Source organism: Anabrus simplex, chromosome 1 (assembly GCF_040414725.1).
Source record: "Anabrus simplex isolate iqAnaSimp1 chromosome 1, ASM4041472v1, whole genome shotgun sequence".
Taxonomy (NCBI): domain Eukaryota; kingdom Metazoa; phylum Arthropoda; class Insecta; order Orthoptera; family Tettigoniidae; genus Anabrus; species Anabrus simplex.
The window spans coordinates 1,482,134,549-1,482,155,427 of NC_090265.1; positions in this window are offsets into that span (position 1 = coordinate 1,482,134,549).

Below are 20,879 nucleotides of genomic sequence, written 5' to 3' on the forward strand. Positions count from 1 at the left end.
TGGATCTCTAAAGAGGATTTACTAGACCGACTCCTTTCATGTAGAAGGACGGTGCTAACATTTAGGATTCATAACAGTCAAGGTGAAATTGTGTGAAGCGGTGACTCGTGAATTACTGATATCCAGTTTCAATTTCCGGTGCTAGTATCAGTTGGAAGTCCTGAAACTAATGTTGAGGATTTGCGTGCTACAGTGATCTATATACCAGCTAGTGAGAGCAGTGAGGCATGAATGCAGATATCCTGGATCGGACTGCAGGGCTAGTATCCTAAATGCTGCATTACAGGAACTTCCTGCTCCGTACAACTTTACTTTCACATCATGGATGACAATTTACAGCCTCTCTTAACACAGTTTTCCCTTTTTCAGCTACGTGGCCTTACACAACAAGTGTACGATCCTCTCGACCTGTAAATTGCATTGAATCGAGACGACTTAAGTACGGAAATTACATTTTCGTTTCTCTTTACTACTTTTATTCTCAAGAACTTATAAAGTAAACAGCGTTATTGGACACGTTTAAATACACCTTTGGTACTTCAATATATGTCGTCATAATTGACAAACGGAATGCACAATAGCGCAATAAATAGCATTGTTAGCATCTAAAAGGCCTTGATTTGAACCTACCTACTCCATGTTGGGTAGAAAAGATTTGTAAGAAACACGTACAGAAAACATTGGATTGAATTATACGTATACCGGTAAGTAGAAGTGTATTGAATGATAATAGACAATACATACCTCAGAAAGGAGGAGAATAGGAGCTTTTGAAATGTGGTATTACGAAAGGAAGGTGAATGTGAGATCGGTAGATTGGATCTTAAATGCAGAGATGCTGAATTGAGTTGGTGAGGGGGGAGAACAATTTTGTGAAATTTGACCAGAAGGAGAGAGCGAGTGAATGATAGCACAAACATTGAGACGTTCAGGACTTGATCAGTAAGTTTTTGAGGGAAGTGTAGATGGTCAGAATAGTAAGACATGAATATGCCGTACAGATTAGAGCTGGTGTAAGATTAGTAGTAACGAAGAAATGAAAGAAGTATAGCTCAGGATAATGTAGCACGGAGAACTGCATCAAAGCAGTCTACACACCGATTGAATGACTAGATGTTGCTGAAACCTAACCTGTACATAAAAATGTGACTGTTAGCTTCACAAAAACAAATTAGTGGGACTCAAAACCATTATTATTATTATTATTATTATTATTATTATTATTATTATTATTATTATTATTGAAAATGAAAATGAAAAAAATACAACCTGTTTTCCAGTCATTGACCGGGTCAGGAATGAAATGAATGATTCATATATAGGCTAGTAGTACGATGGGGTCGCCACTCCCAAAGTGATTATTATTAATGGCTGATAGATGCTATGAAATGAGAATGGAGAGTGTTGCTGGAGTGAAATATGACAGGTAAAACCGGAGTACCCGGAGAATAACCTGTCCCGCCTTCGCTTTGTCCAGCACAAATCTCACATAGACTGATCGGGATTTAAACCACGGTATCCAGCGGTGAGAGGCCGACGCGCTGCCGTCTGAGCCACGGAGGCTCTCTTATTATTATTATTATTATTATTATTATTATTATTATTATTATTATTATTATTATTATTATTATTATTATTATTATCTCTCCTGGTGGGAATGATCGTTAAGGTGCCAAGAGTACATGGTCTGACACCGTGGGTTCGCGTGCTGTTGATCGAAACATTTTCATCTTCAAGATGTTGGGCCGGCATGGTAGGATAGGTGGTAGCGTACAATTTCTAATCACTGGATTGAGGTCCAAACCTCTCCGCAGTGCTCATATGGAGTGAGGGCATATGGCGCTGTTGATGGTGATTCGTCCGTCGGACGTTATGCCTTGAGCAGACACCTTGGTGCTATTCGATAGAAGAAGGTTATATGCCGGCACCGGGTTTCAGCTTCTCTCTGTCTACTATTATGTATCACGTCATTAATTTCGCCTCATTAACTCCTGCGATGAGGTTGACGTCAGGAAGGACATCCGGTTGAAAAAAATCACTACGAAGATTTATCTCACTTCATACCTGACCCCATAGAGAAACAGGACCAGGGATAGACATACATTACACTACCCAGCATGATTTTTGCGGCAAGGCATCTGATAATTGATTTTAACTAAATAAGGTCTCCTGATTTCAGAAATGTCATTGGTTCTATTGTATCACATGTAGTTTTCATGATATTTGCCATTTACTCTCTGAAAATGTGTCATTGCGGCACAGTGCTGCATTGTGATAACGGCGAATCGGGTGTTTGTGGATTCCTACAAGAGGAGCTTAAAGGCTGTACTACTTCATAACGGAAACATTCTAGCTTCGATTCCTGTGGCACATTCGGTTTCACTAAAAGAAAATTACAATATATCACAATGCAAACTGTTTTAGATAAAATCAATTATCATGAACACCGGTGGGATGTGTGTAGTGACTTGAAGGTGTGTGGTATTGTATTAGGACAACAAGCAGGCTACACTAAATTCCCTTGGTATTTATGTGAATTGGACAGCAGAGCTGGGGACAAACACTGGTCTACACCTTCCTGACCCAAGAGACAAGTTTTGACACTTGGTGTGAAAAATGTTACAAATGCTTCATTAGTTGACTCACAAAAAATTATTTTGCCACAGCTACACATCAAACTGGGAATCATGAAGCAGCCCGTTAAGACCTTGGACAAAATTAGCCCCTGTTTCAAGTACATTGTAAGCAAATTTCCACATTTGTCTGATGCAAAAGTCAAGCAAGACATTTTTAATGGACCACAAATTTTAAAGCTTATGAAAGACAGAAACTTTGAACAGACGATGAATGCCATGGAACTTGATGCATGGAATTCAATAAGAGACGCCATAATGAAGTTCCTAGGAAATGTAAAGGATGAGCAATACGAAACAATAGTGAAAACGATGTTGGGTGATATGAAAGAGTTGCGTAGAATGAGTCTGAAACTGCACATTCTCATCTCGATCAATTTCCGAAAAATCTTCGGGCTGTTAATGAAGAGATGGGAGAGAGGTTCCATCAGGATATCAAGGAGGCAGAAAGAAGATACCAGGGGAGGTGGGATGAACCAATGATGGCCGACCACTGTTGATGTTTGAAAAGAAAAGACAAACTTTGATGCAGTCAGACGCTGGGGAGCCAAGCGTTCATTCCAAGCGGTCATCTAGGACTGTTAAATTTTACTTTGTTCACATTTATTCATTCATAAAGATACTGAATAAAAGTTACATTGTTTGCTTGTAAATCACGTTTTATTGTAAAAATAAAATGCTTTCATTGCCTCAGAGTTTTATGTGTTTTTGTGTAAATCAGTATTATATTACACTACATGCTAAATATTTCATTGTAATTTTATACTCAATAATTATACATTGTATATAATAACTCAAGACTATATTCAACTATTTCAAAATATATATAATAATACAATGAAATATAGATATTTCCAAAATTATCAACATTTTTCTATTCTTTTTAAATGCAATATTCAGGTCGATCTCTTACTTATATCAAAGTAATATACCTATTGCGAGAAAACGTGACGTGATACGTAGAAACGGACAACGGATTCGTATTCAGCGACCTAAAATTAGTTAAGATCACCTATCACACATCTTGCCTCAAGAAAAAAGTTTGAAAATGCTGGGTTGTTATTATTATTATTATTATTATTATTATTATTATTATTATTATTATTATTATTATTATTATTATTATTATTTAATATAACTCGAGTACTAAATCAATGATCGCCGTTCTGACCATGAAGAATCATGGAGAAGGGAAAAGAAAAGGCGTCCATTATTCGAAACCTAGACATTGAGACGGAATGGTTAACTGGATGCCCAACCGTCTTTGCCACCAGAAATTAATCTCGTACAAATTTCTGGTGTTGACTGAGTGAATTCCATGGCAATGCCTAGACTATTTCTCTAAAACTCAAAGTCTCGTCTGGTTTTCCGTGGTTTCCCATTTTCACACCAGGCAAATGCCGGCCACGGCCGCTTCCTTCCACTTCCTAGGCCTTTCCTATCCCATCGTTGCCAAAAGACCTATCTGTGGCGGTGCGACGTAAAACAAATAGCAAAAAAAAAAAAATGTCTCGTCCTTTCGCGTGAACCGAGCGCGCTGTCACGACCTCGGCTAGGCAGTCTCCAGTCAGTATCATTACATTAAATTTGTATAACATTTGTTTAATTAAAAAGGCCCTACTCGTTGGCTGAATTGTGAGCGTACTGGCCTTCGGTTCTGAGGGTCCAGGGTTCGCTTCCCTGTTGGGTCGGATAGTTTAACCTTCATTGGTTATTTCCAGTGGCTCGGGGGCTGGGTGTTCGTGCTGTCCCCAACATTCCTGCAACTCAAACACCACACATAACACTATCTTCCAGCACAATAACACGCAGTTACCTACGCATGGCAGATGCCGCCGACGCTCACCAGAAGGTCTGCCTTACAAGGGCTGCACTTGGCTAGAAATAGCCACATAAAATTATTATTAAGAAATGGAACTAAAAATAAATGTATGTCAGATCTATGTCCTGTATGTCCGTCTCTCTGTCTATCAAGTCATCAACCGGATGGCTGATTGGATCCTCATATAGTTTAATAATAATGATGATGATGATGATGATGATGATGATGGTTTTAGAATGTTAAAGTAGTAGTATTTCTTGCAATATTTTCTTTCCTTGTAATTGCCTGTTGTACTCCTGTTGTTGTAGTTTTGTTATGTCATTATGTTTTAACTTTGCTTTATTATCACTTGCAATGTTAAGCTAGTTGTAAGCTCAAGCTATAGTATTGTAAGACGTAATGTTAAGCACTGGATATAGGCCCTACTTCAGTTGTGTGTGAATTTGTATAGGCCTATGATGATGCTGGATTTAGAACGTTTAACTATCAGTATTTCTTGTAATAATTTCTTTCCATGGAATTGCTTGTTATACTTTCGTTGTTATTGTTGTTGTCATTACTGTGAGTGGCCATTGCCACCGGGATATCGGGGTATTTCTCAATTGCTATGGGTTTGATAATAATAATACCAAAGGTTATGTTGCTGGAAAAACCAATGCGTGCGCTAAATTGAGGCGTACTAGGTAATATGAGGAATGAAGTAGTTTGTCGTTGCTTTCCCCACTAGGCCAAGAAAAGAGCTATTGCAGCACCACTGACCCCATGATAACATCTTTCATAACACTCAGCTGCACGAGTCATCTTCCGAATGTCATTAGCCGGCACCAACCACACCTCAGAAGCTTCCATACTGTCACAGTCATAAATGAGACAGATATTAGTGGAAGCTATGTTTTACTCTGCCACGAGACATGATAAAATATCAACAGATTTATACTGTATGTAATGATATTTTAATTGGTTTCACATTCAACTATCGAGTAGTATAGCCGCGCGTGCTAATGCATTTAGACTATGAAGTCAAGCTCTGTATTCGGGAGACGAGTGGTTTCGAACCCCACTGGCAGCTGCACTGAAAACAGTTTTCTGTTGTTTCTCATTTTGAATTCCAGGCAGATACCGGAACAGTTCCTATTCGTAGGCCACAGCCGATCCCTTCCACCTCCTTACCCAACTTCATTTTGACGACCGGTTTCATATTTTGGTCATCAAAACTCCATTTATAATTGAACTCTTTGGTGATAAAATTAATATTTACGAGTGGCAACTGGACGAAGAGAGTTTGTGCGACCACTTGATAGAGAAGTCACAAGCTCTGCTGAGTGGTTTTGGCGCGAAGTAGAATATTTTCCCTAGCTTACTAGCTCACGGTTTCACTAGCAAAATACATAAAACGATCAGATCATGAGAAACAGATACTCTTCTTCTTTGAAACAGGAGGCAGACTCTACCGGCCACATGACATAAAAATCTAAATGAAGTTAAAGTCACATTTTGGGACTTGGTTATATTTTGATGGTGATGATGCTTGTTGTTTAAAGGGGCCTAACATCTAGGTCATCGGCCCGGTTATATTTTCAACTCTGCAATTGTTGGTCATAGTCTATATTTCACGGCGCACCCGAAGAACTTCAATTTATTTGATGCGTAGAGCAGTCTACGACGCAAATTGTTGTGTGTTAACGAACAGGTATTAAAGCTTGTCTGACCTCAGCTTTGAAGCCACGAGAATCATGTTAGTTCGGTTTTCGTATCGATCGACTAAACTATCATCCAGGAATGTTAGTTATCCTTTGGAGGTATGCCATAAGGTGCGGACACTTATAAGATGATGGTAGCTCGGAGGCAAGTAACTCGCGCGCATTACATGTCGGCCGAGAACATGTGGATTCTTTTTTATATGCAGTTTTAACAGAGTGACCAACAAAAGTGTTCTGATGGGAAGTGATATTTATGCCCTTCAAAGTGTTTTTAATATTGGAATGGTGAACATTTTAGAAATAACTTCAGTGTCAAATTTTATGCCTCAAGCGTTCCAATTTTTGTACTCCACTGTGAAGATTGGAAGAATCAACAGTAATGGTATTTAGAGCGTTGGTTGGCTAAATCCATGAGAAAGATGACTAATCGAAAGTAAATGTGTCGGAAATGTTGCAGCAAGATCCGTCGAAATATTTGTTCTTGTACTATTTTATTTGTAATGTGTAGCTGTTAATGTCATTTCAGTCTGGGATGTATTTTCCAGCCGCATAGAACTCCAGTACTATTATGTAAGTAATTGTCGCATGTGAGTAGAGAATGACATAATGTGACGAAAGAAGACTCCAACGGCCTCTGTGGTCTGTATGGAGTTGATTTTTCTTTCTTAGAGGAAAGAAGTCTAAATCTCCTATTAACTGACGTCGTTAGATAGACGACACTGTGGAGATTTTTAAGAGACATTGAACATAGTATTGAACCGTCCCGTGTACTACGTTCGTGTTGTCTTCCTGAAAATTCGTAGAAGAGTAGTTTACTTACTAGTGAGAGTACTGTCATTATTACCGGCTAGAATAGATTAAGAAACCCCTGTGGCCTTTTTGTTAACTCGGATATGTCACTCATTATCGACGAGTTAATGAACCTTTGTGAACATATTAAGATGTATTTCCTAACAAGTATAACGTCACAGAAACGATAAACAATATAAAAATTGCAAAAAGCTAGGAGTTGGAAGCGGCCGTGGCCTTAAATACTGTTCAGTCTCGGTATTGGCATTGTGTGAAGATGGAAACTACGGAAATCTATCCGCAGGGTTACCGACTGTGGGGTTCGAACCCCCTAACTTCCAAATTCAATTTTACAGCTACACGGTCCGTATATATACACACGGACGACATTAGATTGGCATACTGCCGCAAAACTGGGCTGCATTCCTGAAGGAGAAGTTGGTGAGTAAGAGACAATATCGCACTCCGGGGAGAGAAAATGTTATCCTTCCCACTAGGGAACGTTGGATGAAGAACATTGTATGTATACAACTGAGTTTGTCAGTGCTTCAACTTACTCGCACGAGGCTCCTTACTTTCATATTTCCTATTTCACCTTCCTTCGTCAACTCTTCTTCTCTTCCGACCCCAACGGTAATAAGTTGGCGAAGCCCTTTCCTTCCTCTTACTGATGTCTTCATTTTCCAAGCATGAGAACTCTTCCATTTTCACTTGTAATACTGTAATTATAAAACGGGGTGACTAGCTTGCATTATTTCCCTGATAATAATAATAATAGTAATAAAATGTCCACCACAATAATAATTCGAATCACGAAAATAAATCCAAGCTGAATAGAATGAAATGTGCGAGCGAGATGATACTACCCCTGTTTCTGTACGGCGTGCTTCGGTGCCTAATGCCACTAAAGAAATCAATTTTACATTATAGAGTTCAATCCAGTGTTACTAATCGAGGACAGAAGACTGAAAAACTTGTTACAATCTTCGATAACAAGCTGGCTTATTTCTTTCTGGCGGACTTCCCCAAGACGTCAATAAGTAATTGATCTGTAACGGAATATTGAGAGAGAAACCGTCTGTTGTGATCTGAATCGCGCATTTCCTTTGTTGAAAAAGGAACGACGTTAAGATCAAAAGACGCAAGTGAGGATAAACTAGTTACCTGAAAATAAGATATACCTGCTAACCGAATTCAGTTTGTAACGGGTAGACTATCCAATTAGGAGCATATGTGTGTGTTACATTTTTGTTGGCACTTAGAGGTATAAATAACTTGAGATTATATTATATTGCATTGCAAACTTAGTCATCTCATACTGGCCATGGAGGCCCTTGGAGGAGCAGACAGTAAATATTTCCATTATCCATAACATCGATCCATAACATCGGCTAGAGTAGCTAGCACTATGCCCGTCTACCCCTGAATCTAGGAATTAAAATCTGGTACTCGTTTCTGGTGTAAAATGTATGAACGAGAAGCGGAATCCCCGTTTCTAAATTTTTCGGCTTGCTGACGCGGATTCGAAACCATATCCTTTCGGGTAATCCTACCATGCCTCAATCACCTCAGCTGGACAGCCTCCACCCTCCCCCCGTCCTCATTGTTTATTATATTAGATCATATTGCTGTAAGTATGGATTAATACAGTCATAGCCTACTTCTTAAACCACTGCCAACAGCTGAGTGGCTAAAATGTAGCACCGAGAGTCGGAATTGCCATACTTGTGTTGGTCCTATTTATGGTCCTTAAATTGTTAGAATGAAAATAAAAATGGTGGCAGATTTCCCTATGAGAAAATGAAATGGTCACAACTATGTCTTTGAGACTGATACGTTAAGTGCTCTAGCGAATCGTTTCCGGGAGTCATCTGCATGGAATTTGGAGTCGACATGTGTTGGATTCAGTGAATCGAAAAGAGGAACCTGACCCACGGCCTATGAAATTACGACGAATGAAATAATTAGTTCTCTAGAGTAGGATAAGATGAGACCTCTGTGTGTGTGTCTACATCTCTCTCTTCCATCAATACTTCACATGCCAGCCTGATAGACCACATCGACTATCTGTACTCCAAACTCTCGTCTTCGATAATATGTATCTCAGTCATGGCTGTTCATCAATACTTCAAATCACCGTTGCTAGGTAACATCACATCACACGTTTCGTATCACTAATTACGTGAGGCATATTTTCAGATCACTGCCAGCCATAAGACGTATTTAAAAAATCCTCAGTGGCACCATACACGCACATTTTAGTTAGCCTCGGATTTGTAAGACTGGCGGGGTCCCACTTCCATTTGTCGGCCAGGGATTCTTCGAGCACTTAAATCATTCACAGGGGCTTGCTGATAAAACAGATAGGCATAACCATCTTTAAAGAGGGGGACGTGAGGTCCGGGTTCGAATCCTGGCGATTATGGATGGGAGGTTCAATAGGATCAGCGCAAGACGACAGTCAAGATATCTAGCCTTATACCTCCTGCCTGGACCTACACGGATACATGTTACTCAGACTACCGCCATGGAAAATTGGTGCTGAAAAAATAAAATATCAATTTATTCTCCGTCGTGACTTTGGTCTGGAAAATAAACCTGTGGAATACAATAAACACTAATATTTTAAAGGTTTATTGTACTTCATACTTTCAAATTTAAGGAAAGTGCTTTCACAAATTATAGCATACATATTCGTTACTGTACGTTTTGCTATTGTAATTTGGAGTACTTTACTGAATGTGTCTTGCCCTACATTAACGTTGTAATTCCGATGCTGAAAACTACCGTACAGGTAAGGTTTCACCGAAATTAATTACTGTTTCAGAAGTTATTTTGTAAGGCGAGGTATGAGATTAGAATATTAGCTTTGGTATTCCTTTCTAGAATACTGTGATTCAGTTGTGAGGAAGGAATCCCTATTCTTGCGGCAACAAAAAGTTTATTTGTGGTAGTAATTAGAGTGATCCATCTCTGTAAGAGGAGAATAGCCCTTTTGAATTACGACTCGCAATGTTCAACAGAGTTTATTAATAAAGTTAGGCTCACGCGAGGCTGTTAGAGGTCAGGTCAGTGGAGACAGGAACACGCATGATCTGCTCCCTTAAATCAGCCTCGTCTCATGACTCAGCGTCCGATAAATTTATGTAACTCCACGAGAAGTTCACGTACTCGGATTTTACGCGCGGCTCCATGCAGAAGACGCTGACAGAGAATTAATAAAGTTGGTAAGTTTAAGAGTGTTTATTTGGTTGTGTTGCTTGGGCTTGGTTGGCGCCTGCTGTTAGTGTAACTTTAATCCTACGTTGTTTAGACACTCTGATTGTAAATGCACTCACTTTAATGTGCAATTATTGTTGGCGATTGTTCGTTATCTGAGAGTGAACGAATTATTCACAGATATTGGCGTTGTGAAAAAAGGGGCTGTGGCTTGTCTGTTGCTATCCTCCCACATGGATGAAGTTCGAGTCCATGTCGAACGAGAGTTTGGGATTTATCCTAACAGACCAAATCACAATCCTAAAACGAATTAGACTGAAAATCTACAACCTATTTTCCAGTCATTGTCCGGGTCAGGGATGGAATGAATGAAGCCCCCATCTAGCGGCAAGGATAGGAATTTTGCCGGCTGCCGAGGCCTTTGCACTCCTCTGGGGCAATGATTAATGACTGACAGATGAAATGAAATGATACTGGAGAGTGTTGCTGGATTGAAAGATGACAGGGAAAACCGGCGTACACGGAGAAAAACCTGTCCCACCTCCACTGTGTCCAGCACAAATCTCACATGGAGAGACCGGGATTTGAACTACGGAACCCAGTGGTGAGAGGCCGACGCGCTGCCGCCTGAGCCACGGAGGCTTTCCCCTAAAACGAATTAGACTACAGTATTTCTAAATAAAAAAAAAAATCGTCCGAAAAAGATTAAAATGTTTATGACGAAATAGGTGTGTCATTTGGTATGTATGTTTAGTCCTCAGCCCAAAGGCTAGTTGGATCCTCAACAGTTCCGCCATCGGATGTCATAAATGGTCTAGGCATCACTGAAGAGGCGTACTAGGGAAATGAGGAGTGAGGTAGTTTCCCGTTGCTTTCCTCACCGAGCCAGAAGCTGCTATTACACATCAGTCTGACAAGCCCACTGAAATGCATGCACCAACTAACCCTATGAGCAACATTTTCACACCATTCATAGCAGGGAATGGCTGCATAAGGAATGGCATTACTAGCATCACTCATACCTCAGTCACTTTCATCTTGTCAAAGCCAAGGATAAAGCTGAGACAGATCAATGAAAGTAACAATATTGCTCTAGCCCATACCAGAAAACATAGTGCACTGTAAACACTACGTCCTGCCAGCAAAGGCATGTCATTTGGTAATAATAACATAAGCCTCCGGATAGGCTAGAACAGTTCTTCCGAGATCTGTGAGGATGAAGCCATGACTAGGACGAATTCTAATGTTTAAGGCGATGCACATACCCAGTCCCCGAGCCAAAAAATTAATCAACGAAGGTTAAACTCGCCGACTCGGTCAGGAATTGAACTCGGGATCGCATAGAACAAAGTCTAGCAACCTAGCCACGAAGCCTGACTGTATTATTTAAGAGACACGGTGTAGGAACAGGTCCTTGGTGATTACTGAAGTATAGTTAAAGCGCTTGGCTGAAATCTGTCATTCCGTAAGGCAACTGATACAAAAACCTTATCTCTCATTTCGTAAGGCAGCTGATACAAAAACCTTATCTGTCATTCCGTAAGGCAACTGATACAAAAACCTTTGGTTTGCACACGTTTTTAGGGAAACCTTTTCTTAATTTGTTTGTTTGTTTGTTTGTTTGTCTCTTTCTTTCTTTATTTATTTCTTTCTTTCTTTTGCTGGTGGTTTAACGTCACTCTAATACGGCATAGATTTTCGGTGACGCAAAGATGGGAAAGGGCCTGGATTGGGAAGGGAACGGCCGTAGACTCAGTTAAGGTTCAACCCGAGCAGTTGTCTCGTGTGAAAATGGGAAACCGTAGACTGTCATTTTCAGGGCTGCTGACAGTGGGGTTTAAACGCCACCATCTCCCGATTGCAAGCTCGCAGCTACGTGACTCGAGCCGTGTAGCCCACTCGCATGGTGAGAAAGCTTCATATTTTAGGTTGGTAACATTGTCATAAAATGTATGGTCGCCAAGAGTGCAGTACTACTTTCGCAATTACGTGCATCGGTCCATGCGTTTTTCTTCTTCGCCGTCGTCGTCTTCTTCCTCGCATTTTGACCAATTTATCGGGGTCGGCGCTTCATGCAGACAGCCCAGTTTTACGGCCAGATCCCTTTCCGATGCTAATCCTATGTGAAACGACGTATTCACTATTGCGTGTTTCTGTGGTGGTTAGTTTTATATATATATATACAAGCTGCTTTACGTCGCACCGACTGAAATAGGTCTAAGGGCGATGTTGGGAAAGGAAGGGCCTAGGAGTTGGAAGGAAGCGGCCGTGGCCTCAATTAAGGTACAGCCCCAGCATTTGCCTGGTGTGAAAATGGGAAACCACGAAAAACCATTTTCAGGGCTGCCGACAGTGAGGTATGAACCCACTATCTCCCGAATACTGGATATTGGCCACACTTAAGTGACTGCAGCTATCGAGCTCAGTGTGGTGGTTAGTAGCAACTTGCATCCCTACTCACAGGGCCATTAATAATTTCGTGTGGCTATTTCTAGCCGGGTGCAGCACTTGTAAGGGAGACCCTCCGATGAGGATGGGCGGCTCCTGCCATGTGAAGGTAACTGCATGTTATTGTGGTGGACGATAGTGTTACGTGAGAGGACCATTAACCTTTTTTTTGGCTTTACGTCGCACCGACACAGACACGTCTTATGGCGACGATGGGACAGGAAAAGTCTAGGACTGGGAAGGAAGCATTCGTGGCCTGAATTAATGTACATTCCAGCATTTTCCTGGTGTGAAAATGGGAAACCACGGAAATCCATCTTCAGGGCTGCCGACAGTTGGGTTCGAACCTACTATCTCCTGAATACTGGATACTGGCCGCACTTAAGCGACTGCAGCTGTCGAGATCGGTGGACCATTTACTAAGCTACTGATACGTTGCTTATGGTTCACGATCTAGAACATGACTACAGTAACGCACATATGCTCCCAAAAATCACAGAACCGATTCAGGACCTTTCATGGAGATCAAAAAGCCAATTTTCGTATTCAATACGCATTCTCACGCTTAATTCTTATATCAGGCTCCTCGTTTGATTTGTTTTCTGCTCTTCAGTTGTGCTATAATATCACAGTTTTAATTTTAGTGGTAAAACGTACAATCCTTGGCCATCTTCGATCGAAATATTATTTAAACACGTTTTATTCGATCATGGACGGACTGGGCGAGAGTATATACCAATGGCCAGTCTATGAGTAGAGAGCGTGTAATAGTGGATAGAATGCTAGATGGCGAGTGCCACCTAATTTTCTGAGGATAAAGAGATATTAGTAGTTCGACGCTCAATTCGGCTATGCATCTTATTTGGAGGTTCACCAAATAATTCCCTGAAATTTGACGTTCTCCTTATTATCACCTGGAACCTTCTGCTTTATTTGTTGATCTTTAACGTCATGCGTGAACCTCATCTCCTCGTTCATTACATGGCCATCATGTCCCCTTACCTCATTTCTCACTCTTTTCATACCCTAAATTCTCTCTATTATAGCCTCGGTCTAGTAATACATCTTGAAACATTTTTCTCTTTCACTTCTAAATCCCTGGTCATAACTTTCCCGTTGGGTTCATAGCCATGGAAGTTTGTGAGCCTTGATCGGCTGAGAAACTGGGTAGAAGAAAGTACGGACATCGTAAAGGAGATATTTTAGAAGTAATTTCTCGGTGAGCATGATTTGACCTGGGAAGTTCTATAAACTGCAATGGACCCCAGTCAGGAAGGATTTCTTTTCAAAATGCTTCTCTTTAATCACAGCTCTCCAAATGAATGGGTGCTGTCAGTCATTCAGTTCAATACTTTGGAAAGTGCTTGGTAAGGGAGTGATATTGTATGATGCTTCAATAGGAAAGTCAGAATACTTCGAATTATGATTTGCATTGTACATAGACAAGTACCTGAGGATATAGAATCGTGATTAATTCACTTGAAGCACTCGAGAATTTTAAAGGTATTAATTGAAATTCGCAGAAATGTACATGGTCATAAGGCTAATCCAGCGTACAAAAACAACAAAAACTGGAGAGCTTAATACGACCGTGGATAGAAACCCACTCCATCCCACGTCATGCCGAGGGTTTGAAGTACGGTGGGAGTGGCGGAGTGGCTGCCTCCTGCTATTCATTGAGCCTTCATAGCTTGTAAAGGAGATAGCTTTATTTTCTCTTTTATGATCAGTGTCAGGATAGATGCCACCTCTGTGGTATTACTTCTGCGGTTTACCTGTTTACGTAAGGATATAAAGTAGATTCGCCTTCTAGACAGAAAGCCGAAGAATTACAGACACAATTTCCACTTCTTAATAAGAATATGGGGGGCTGTCTGGCCTAGGCGGTAAAGGCGTGCTCGGTTCGCCCGGAAGGACGTGGTGCACCCATCGAATTGAGCCCACTTCCGGAGGTGCATATGGCCCTGAGGTTCACTCACCCTACACCAAAAATGAGTACCAGGTTAATTCCTGGGGGCAAAGGCGGCCGGGCGTAGAGATAACCACTCTACCCCATCACGTGCCGAGGTTAACAATGGTGGAAGCCTTTACCTTCCACTCCTCCAAGGGTCTTCATGGCCTGTACGGAGTTGACTTTGCTTTGCTTTGCTTTGCTTTGCTGTAATAAGAATATGATCCTGGGTTTAACTCGATCTTCATCGCGGAAGAGTAAATTTATTGCTGCAGTAAAAGTACCTGGACGAAGAACTAATAAATCAATAGTGAAACTTCACGATGATCTTCATGACTTTTACGGATAACACTTTGCTCTCATATCCCTTTGATCCGGTTCAACTGTGTTCAAAGTATAGATCTAATATATTTTTTCACCTTTCCTTTGTGAACTGGCTCTGGGTGTTGCGAACTAAATTCATAGCGATCGCTGGAAGTAACGGTATTCATAAGACTCAGTGTTTTGAAGTTCTAACTAATTTCTGTTTTATATTCAAAACGACTCCAATTTACTATAACGTGAACAACTATAAGTGTGAAATAGTAAATATGCACCACTGAATAATTAGGCAATAAGGAAATATGTGGAAACATTCAACATTCACTTAAATCCCGTAAGGTTTTTGAGTAGGGAGGGGAGGATATACAATTGTATATTATGAATATGCCTTTGCTGGCGGGACCTAGTGTTTACAGTGCACTATGTCTTCTGGTATGGGCTAGAGCAATCTTGTTACTTCCATTGATCTGTCTCAGCTTTGTCCTTGGCTTTGACAAAATGAAAGTGACTGAGGTATGAGTGATGCTAGTAATGCCATTCCTTCTGCAGCCAGTCCCTGCTATGAATGGTGTGAAAATATTGCTCATAGAGTCGGTTGGTGCATGCATTTCAGTGAGCTTGGCAGACTGATACGTAATATCAACTTCTGGCTCGGTGAGGAAAGCAACGGGAAACTACCTCACTCCTTATTTGCCTAGTACACCTCTTCAGTGATGCCTAGGCCATCTATGACAGCTGATGGTGGAGCTGTTGAGGATCCAACCAGCTTTCGGGCTGAGGACTAAACATACATACACATATTATGAGTAATGATATAACCGGGAAGAATCAACTTTCGAATTACGATAAATAATAAGATAACCTGGTGCTTTTAATATATGCAATAATATCAAGAATATCCGATGTGTCAATTACAGAGTGCTAATGAAAAGGAAATTGGAATACTGTACGAGAGGGATTTGTTGAGCTTTTTACCTATTTGAATGGTTAAAAATTAATAAAAGTATCTTAAAAAGTTTTGAATAATTTCAAGGTTATAAACTAATCAATCTTACTCTCAGTTTACAAAGAGATGCAATAAAACGGACAAAAACCGAGCTCATGTTGAGAAGGAGTAGATTCAATAATGTGTTCTAGAACTGGTCAGGAAACAATGCATACTACAAGATTTTTACTTCAACCCTCTGCTTTATTCTGTAATATTTTGTCCTAGTTTTGAAACAATAATAATAATAATAATAATAATAATAATAATAATAGTAATAATAATAATAACTGGTGTCCTCATACCGAGGTGGTGCAGCTCACTTCAGGCTCACCCACTACAGAGGTGAGCTGGATGTACCATTTTAACAACATACCACCACTCCTGCTATCATTAAATTTCTGACAGTAACGGGAGTCAAACCTGAGCCTCCGTGGACGGCTGCTAAAGTGCTAATCGTTACGCTACGGAGGTGGACACTTTTGAAATGAAAGTTACATGTTCACTGCACAGTTACCTTTAAAATACCACCCCTTTGTCTATAATAATTTGGTTAATTCGAACCTTAGAAATGATAGTAGCCTAATTATGACGTTTGACGATATATCGAAGTTTCCGCCTTATATGACTTCGTTTTAACCTTCTATTATTGTGTTTTATTCTACATACCTTTCTTATTCCTAATTTTACTCCCTTATCAGGAAGAGAAAAATGTTAAGAAGTACTCCTATAATAACACACGGAACCTAATCTATTTAATTTTTCACCGAAATGAACATTTGTAGATGAATTCAAAAATATTTCAGAAATATTGACGTCCACTTCGATGCACTTGGATATACGATTACAAACCACGAATGTCTCTTTATAGTATGTTTATAATACCAGACAATTAAAGGCTCCGAAAACCATAAATGTACTTAGTGGGACGTAAACTCAGTAACATTATTATTATAACAACAATGAAATAAATTACAATTCCTTATTTCTTATAAAAGATCTAAATTATTAATAATAATCATGCTATTTGCTTTACGTCCCACTAACTACTTTTACAGTTTTCGGAGACGCCGAGGTGCCGGAATTTAGTCCCGCAGGAGTTCATTTACGTGCCAGTAAATCTACCGACACGAGGCTGTCGTATTTGAGCACCTTCAAATACCACCGGACTGAGGCAGGATCGAACCTGCCAAGTTGGGGTCAGAAGGCCAGCGCCTCAAACGTCTGAGCCACTCAGCCCGGCTTCCAAATTATTGTAATGATTTATATATTAAGTACAGAATACGCTATTAAATGATATAATTTTCCTCAAAAATTATTTATGAATTATTTCTTTAAGTGGCAATAAATCTTCGTGTACTGTGGTTCTTTTCTGTGTACAGTTAAGCTAGCTAATGGACTATAATTGTGGATTGCTTGTAATTAAGTGAAAATATACACTCGTATTATAATTAAAGCTAATATCAGAATGTATGTAGTTACATAATGAAGTACACGAATGTTAATATTCAACCCATTTATGGCAATTATTCTGTGCTGTAAGCTCTAATGATTATACTATAGAAGGTAAAGGCAACAAAGGAGAGAAGTTGGGCATGCCTATCATGAATCGTCGCATAAGTCAATCTTTAACTGTCAGTTCCGGAGTCAGGCTTCATTTCTAAATGCTGCGCAACGATCGGACGGGTCATAAATTAATGGGGTGCTCTCTTCCGTCTGTCATCTCAGAGAGACCGGCCAGTAATATTACCTATTTTTATGGAAATCCTACTATCATGGTGTAGAGATATCCATGGTTCACGCCTTAAGGGGAATTGGAACCCTAAAATGAGGAGAACGATGTTTTCGATGTTTGTATCACGAAATTAATTTGACATTACACTAATAAAATTGGTACATTGTTTTTTAAGATGAATATTCTTGATGTTTGCTAAATTATTTTTTTATCTTTGAATATGGTTCCATTCAAACAACTGCATTTTCAAAACAAGCGTGACTCTGAAGCTGGCAGTTTCCCCTGATTTGTAGAGAAAACGTAATTCGTTACGTTATTCTGTCTGTTAAGCCATCAGCTTGGAGACTAGTTGACTCTTAATTAGCACAATTGGACGGTATGCAGTTGTAGGGAAACTAAAAATATCGATAGTAGCGATATAATGGGGCATACTGAACAAAATAAAGAGTTGAGTACTCCGCTATTGCTTCAAATGTTAAACCAGAAAGTAAAGTAAATGAAATGAAATGCCTTATGGATTTTAGTGCCGGGGGTGTCCGAAGACAAGTTCGGCTCGCTAGATGCAGGTGTTCTGATTTGACGTACATAGGCGAACTGTGCGTCATGATGAGGCTGAAATGATGCTGAATACGACACATACACCCAGACCCCGTGCCAGTGGGATTAACCAATTATAGTTAAAATTTCCGGACCTGACTGGAATCGAACCCGGGACCCCTGTGACCAAAGGCCAGCACACTAATCATTTAGCCATGGAGTCGAACGCCAGCACGTGCTATAGAAGAATGAGTAACAACTTTCATAGTACAGTATTAGATGCAAACACTAAATTATTTAGTATTTATCAGTTTCTCAGCCGTCAAATCCATAGGTAGATTTCGATCGAAGATAAATTTTGTATACCCTGTGCCTAGAGATAACACTTTACGTTGGCAGTATTTCATAACAAATATGATTGTCAGGAATGAGACACATTTTTCACAGTTCAGCTTTTCCTTCTGTGATTATTCATAACGGATGACTTTTATGGCGGTTCTTATCTTTTAAAATTTTAAACGTAATATATACCTCACAAACCACATTTTTATCAGTACTCTAAAATAATTAAATTAAGCCACCAAACCAAAGGAGAGCCCTGCGATGTAGGGGTTAACATAACTCTATCCTACCTGATAGCCTCAGGGTTATTTTGTCCAAGGATTTCTCTTCTGAACCAAGGGGTAGAATAGGCTCACTCAGCCTGGCGGGAAGCTATATGCTATGAGAGGCAATGGACCCGGTTAAGAAAGTCGAGCAGTACAGCTGAAGATGTCGTCAGGCTGATCAAGTGACACTAATATTTGCTGTCCTTCTGGCTAAGTAGCAGTCGTCCTGGAAGGTGAGGGTCCCTAATGGGCCATTTGTCTGACAGACTGCCTGTCCTGAATAAAACTGGAAGCATACATTTTCTTACTGCTTAAATTAGTTATTGTCTGTAAAGTCTAATGGACATCCCTTCGAAAATGGACTTGCATGAAGAGAAGTAATAAATCTTATTCAGAATATTAAGGACAGTTCTAGTCCAATGAGTTCCAAATAAATCAAACCTAAATCTTTAGTATTTTTGCAGTTACTTTAGAAATACGTAATTTTTATTTTAACGTTGGCGTGATAAAGTATTTCCCTTGATGCTATGGAAGAAAAGGGTTATACATGTCTAATGCAAACCATCCTATCGATCAATTCGGAGCCAAGCTCCATAGGCCTATTGTATTTTTAGGAAGCTCTATAGAAATCTGATGAGACCGAGAGCAATTAATGGTGCGATCCGTTCCTTCTGTCATCTCCGAGATCCTGTTCAGTGACAGAGTGAATGACGCGGGAGCAGCCGGAGCACGGTTAATGAAGTCCTTCGGGCCGGAAGACGCGATGTAACGCGCCTTACGGTGACGCAACCCGCAACTCAACTGTGTATCGCCGTCGAGCCTACAAGGTGAGAAAAGAATAGAAAGACTGCTGGCAAGCAAGGAAGAGGAGGCGTCGCATGGTATTGATTGCAACTTAGCGCGGGGTGGGAGGAGGGAGTAGCAGCTACTGGAAGAGAAGAGGAGGGTTATGAAGATCGATGGGCGGCCAGTCGAGTTCCAAGGGGAGAGCAAATCTTCTGCTGGTCCCTAGGGGGTCGTGAAAGGGGTTGCGCTGGAAATTGAGGTGTGGTGAAGAAAGGGCTCGGTTAGGGAAGGTGAGGAGTCAGCATGTGGAAGAGGATGGTTTGGGGAGGGGGAGGGATGCGTAGAGTGATGCATGCATCGCGAGATGAGGTGATAGCAACTTCCTGCACCCATGTCTCATTCATTGGCACGTCTGTTGAATGCAGTGTACACTATTAAACTAAATAACTGTTTACAAGAGGATGAATGGCTGGACAGATTAAGGAACTGAGTCCTAGATCGAAAGATCAAAATGTTCAAAATATTGGGGACAAGGCTATTTCCAGCCTTTAAAATGTAATGTGGTGAGAAGAGGTGAGATAGGTCATGGATAATGACGCGAAGTGCTCAGTAAAGTTAAGTATGGTTGCTCTGGACTATACTGTATGTTCTGCTGATGGTCCTACGATGTAACAGTGAATATTCTTGACAATTTCTTTTTCTTCGACTCTATCTAGAATGAAGCCTCCGTGGCTCAAGCGGCAGCGCGCCGGCCTCTTACCGCTGGATACCCGGTCACCCAGTTTGAGATTTGTGCTGGACAACGCGGAGGCAGGACAGATTTTTCTCCGGGTACTTCGGTATTCACTGCCATCTTTCATTCCAGAAACACACTCCATTAACATTTCATTTCATCTGTCAGTCACTTATCATTGCCCCAGAGGAGTGCGACAGGCTTCGGCAGCCGGTACATTTCTTATCCTCGCCTCTAGGATGGGGGGCTTCATTCATTCCATTCCTGACCCGGTTAAATGACTGGGAACAGGCTGTGGATTTTCAACTTTATCTACACTTGCGTTACCGTAGCTGCTCCTTATTTAGCGTACTTCAATAATAACTGTCATATCATTCTAAAAGGATTTTAGCATTCCGTAAAGCAGATGTGTGCTTGTTATTAACAACATACTATGGAATAGGCGGTAATAGTGCATTTAAATGAAATGAATGGGAGTCTCTTGACTCAGAAATTAAATTCTGTTTAATGATATAGAGCATGCACGACAATAAGCAGCACAAGTAAAGTAAGACAAGGAAGAGAACGGAAACAGAGAGATGAAGAAATTCAATTATTATAAATTAATATATA